A 4,680-nucleotide genomic window follows, 5' to 3' on the forward strand; every position below is an offset into this window, starting at 1 on the left:
TTAGGGGTGGGGAGGGGGAAGCTTGAGAATTTGGGATTAGCAGATGCAAACTATTACATAGAATAGATAAACAACAAGATCTTACTGTATAGTCCTGAGAACTGTATTCAATATCCTGGGATAAACCGTAATGGAGGGACTTCCCTGGCAGTCCAGTGGTTCAGACTTCACCTTCCAAAGTGCGGGGTATGGGTTTGATCCCTAGTTGGGGAGCTAAGCCCATATGCCTTGAGGCCAGAAAACCAAAACATAAAACAGAAACAATATTATAACAAGTCCAATAAAGACTTTTAAAAAAAAATCATGTCTTTGTGCTGGGTTAAGGAGGAGCCAGACAGGGACTGAAGCAGGTCAGCTAAAGGGCAACACAATCAAAATACTGCTTCAGTGGGCCAAGTGGAACTGGTGCAGAAGGGCGTACATTACAGTGATGCTGAAATGTGGGGGAAAGGGAGCGATGGTCGAAGACACTGAAGAGCCCAAGACTGAGCCAGAGGAGAAGAAGAGTAAGGCAGGAGAGAGAAAGAACGGAAAAGAGGCCGTAGGAGAGGGTGCAGTTCTATATGAAGACCCCCCCAGATCAGAAAACCTCACCCAGTGGCAAATCAGCCACACTCAAGATCTGCTCGTGGAATGTGGATGGGCTTCGAGCCTGGATTAAGAAGAAAGGTTTAGATTGGGTAAAGGAAGAAGCTCCAGACATTCTGTGCCTCCAAGAGACCAAATGTTCAGAGAACCAACTACCAGTTGAACTTCAAGAGCTGTCTGGATTATCCCATCAGTACTGGTCAGCTCCTTCAGACAAGGAAGGGTACAGTGGTGTGGGCCTCCTCTCCCGCCAGTGCCCACTCAAAGTCTCTTATGGCAGTGGTGAGGAAGAACATGATCAGGAAGGCCGAGTGATTGTGGCTGAATATGATGCATTTGTGCTGGTGACAGCCTATGTGCCTAATGGAGGCCAAGGTCTGGTGTGCCTGAAGTATCACCAGTGCTGGGATGAAGCCTTTCGCAAATTCCTGCAGGGTCTAGCATCCCGCAAACCCCTTATGCTATGTGGGGACCTCAACGTGGCTCATGAAGAACTTGACCTTCACAACCCAAAGGGAAATGAAAAGAATGCTGGCTTCACTCCACAAGAGCAGCAGGGCTTTGGGGAATTGCTGCAGGCTGTGCCACTCACTGACAGTTTCCGGCCCCTCTACCCCAACACGGCCTATGCCTACACCTTTTGGACCTATATGATGAATGCACGGTCCAAAAACGTTGGTTGGCACCTTGATTATTTTTTGTTATCTCAGTCTCTATTGCCTGCATTGTGTGACAGTAAAATCCGTTCCAAGGCTCTGGGCAGTGACCACTGTCCCATTACCCTATACCTAGCTCTGTGACACCTCTTCCAAATCACATTGAGCTTAGGAAATAAGCCCACCAAGCTAGCTTTAAAATTCCTACCCCCAAACTTCTTTAATAACTGCTATCTAGAGAAATCTGCATTGTATTTCCCCTCTAAGCTATGAATCCTTTAACCAGGCTTCTAATAACAGATGTAAGTTCTCAAGGAGGGTGTTTGTGTAGGGGTGGTGCTTTTTTCTTTTTCTTTTTTTATATTAAACAAAAGCTACTGATATTTCCTTTGAACTGTCCCTGTGAAAATAAAGAGCCATAGTTTCAAAAAAAATCATGGAAAAGAATATGAATATATATATATATATATGTAGAGAACTGTATCACTTTGTTGTACAGTAGAAATTAACACTGTGCAAATTAACATTGTAACTCAAGTACATATCAATAAAATAAATATGAAAAAAACAGTTCCAATCTATACAAATTAGAGACAGCTTTTATAAAGTTGGCAGTGGGAATTACATAGAATCTACAAAGCAAATCTGCAAGAAACTGAAATCACTCTTAAGGGGGCTCTATGTACACTTTTGGCTAAACTTAAATGTAACATACAAAACTGACTAGGAACTGTAAGAATCTAAGGTCAACAAAGAAACTGGTTGCAGAAAACAAAGTTGATTTTTTCACAAATTTCTGAGTCTACATTTTTTCAAAGCAAAAAACTTGGCATGCATGCATAATCTCCTTCTTGCTGTTTAGTCAATAAGTGGTGTTGAACTCTTTTGCAAGCCCCTGGACCATAGCCCACCAGTCTCTTCTGTCCATGGGATTTCCCAGGCAAGAATACTGGAATGTGTTGCCATTTCCTTCTCCAGGGGATCTTCCAGACCCAGGGATCAAACCTGTGTCTCCTGAATTGGCAGGCAGATTCTTGACTGCTGAGCCATCTTTATACGGAAACATCTACAAACCAAGCCTGAGGGGAAAACTGAGATAGTCTGGGACCTGGGACCCTTACTGCAGTGCTGCAGTATTTGCACCTGGACACACCCTGAGTAATAAAATACAGAGAAACTATGCGTGCATGCATGCTGTCACTAAGTCATTTCCAACTCTGCCACCCCGTGGACTGTAGGCCACCAGGCTCCTCTGTCCATGGAATTGTCCAGGCAAGAATACTGGAATGGGTTGCCATTTCCTACTATTAGGGATCTTCCCGAGTCAGGGATCAACCCAGGAGAACCCTGCATCTCCTGCATTGGCAGGCGGATTCTTCACTCACTGAGCCACCTGGGAAGCACACAAAGAAACTATATGGGATCAAAAAAAAAAATACTGCATGAATGTGCAGTTGGGACAGATTCTGGACAAATGATACAAAGAGGCCAAAAAAACCAACTGCCACTTCTGGAGCAAAAACAGGGTATTGGGAGCAAAAGCAGGGTACTGCCCATGCTCTCTGCATACAATACCATCCAAGGGGTGGACAAACCACCTAAGCTACTCCTCCAGTCCGACCCCTAGACACACCCCACCTTTCCCCTATGTAAGGAGCCAGCTCACCCCCACCCAGGGAGCAATCAAGCAAGAGAACCTATTCCTTGTTCTGTCTCCCTCCTGCTGTAGCAGGGGCCCCATTAGAGCCTTGCCTGAGTTTCTTGTCTGGTTTCTAGTCAATTTCTATAAATCAGGGAAGGTCAAGAACCCTGATCAGCATCAAAACTACCCTTTCTAGGTGGATGGGTCATAGGAAACTCCCCATGAGGCCATGATGTGGGTTGAGAGAGCAGTGTCAGTACAGCAAGAGTAGCTACCATGGGGTCAAAGCCATTTGCTCACACAACTCACTTGTGTCTTCAGGAAATGTTCATGCACAGTCTTGTATGTACTGTTTCCATTTGACGGGGAATTATTGGTGTGCACGACTGTTTAGCTTTGTAGATCCAATAACAAACACCTAGATCATAGTAACCAACAGAGGTGGAGTAATAACTTAGTTTCCCTTTGGTCTCTGCTAGGGCTGAGGAGTAAATCAGGAGGTATTTCACAAGAAGGGAATATCTATCTTCAGAAAATGGCATTACTTTGGTCCAAAACCCCTAGAAGTTTGAACTGACATTTCTCTATTGAGGATTTCCAGAAGTCCCATCACAACCATCAAAATATCAGAGATGCTTTGGAATTATTGAATTTGCTGGGTTATTAGGCTCAAGTGACAGAACAACTCACAGTAAAGTTGAACAAACTGCAGTGCCTTCTCTTGCTCAGATTTTCACTCAAAACTGAAATGTTATGTATCGCTCAGTAGATGGGCCAAATGTATATGTTGCCTCCAGAATCCAAAGTGACCCACCAAAACACTATGCCTCTGTATTAGTAGTAGGGGCACAAGCTACAGTAACTCATTTCATTCAGGAGGGGGCATCTCAACATATCCAAGACCAAAAAACCTCTAGAAATTTTAACAAAGTGGCCAACTTCTGGATTTTTATGAGGTTTCTCTCCCATCCTCAGTCATGCAAGAGTATTAAAAAGAAATCCAGGGACTTCCCTGGTGGTCCAGTGGTTAAAATTTCATGCTTCCTTACTGCTACTGCTAAGTCACTTCAGTCATGTCCGACTCTGTGCGACCCCATCCCTGGGATTCTCCAGGCAAGAACACTGGAGTGGGTTGCCATTTCCTTCTCCAACACATAAAAGTGAAAAGTGAAAGTGAGGTCACTCAGTCATGTCTGACTCTTCGCGACCCCATGGGCTGCAGCCTACCAGGCTCCTCCGTCCATGGGATTTTCCAGGCAAGAGTACTGGAGTGGGGTGCCATTGCCTTCTCCAATGCTTCCTTAAAGGGGCTTAAATTTCATGGATATTGGATTCAACTGGGCTTCTCTAGTGGTTCAGATGGTTATGAGTCTGCCTGCAATGCAGGAGACCCAGGTTTGATCCCTGGAGAAGGGAATGGGGCTACTCACTCCAGTATTCTTGCCTGGAGAATTCCATGGACAGAGAAGCCTGACCAACTACAGTCCGTGGGATCACAAAGAGTCGGACACGACTGAGTGACTAACACTTGGATTCAACCAAGAAAGTGAAAAAGGTCCCTCAGTAATGGTGCTCCAAGGTCACAAATTGGCATGCTTTATATTGAGAATTCCTTTATTGTAGTCCTTTTTTGGGTATATTTTGTGTTTGGTGGATTAAATGATTGATTTCTGTGTTGAACATGTGGAGAGTTCTAGTTATTGAATGATAGAACTCACTGGATCCAATAGGTTTCTAATAGGATTCAAAAGGTAATCCTCTGTGTACCGGGAGTTGGGGAAGGAGATTGGCTAC

At 44.5% G+C, this 4,680-nt stretch overlaps 1 pseudogene; it reads left to right on the forward strand.

Moving 5' to 3' along the window:
• The first annotated feature begins 430 nt into the window (after positions 1 to 430).
• On the forward strand, positions 431 to 1,392 carry LOC133051035 (DNA-(apurinic or apyrimidinic site) endonuclease-like; annotated as a pseudogene).
• Positions 1,393 to 4,680: the final 3,288 nt, after the last annotated feature.

This window comes from Dama dama, chromosome 33, assembly GCF_033118175.1.
Source record: "Dama dama isolate Ldn47 chromosome 33, ASM3311817v1, whole genome shotgun sequence".
Classification (NCBI taxonomy): Eukaryota; Metazoa; Chordata; class Mammalia; order Artiodactyla; family Cervidae; genus Dama; species Dama dama.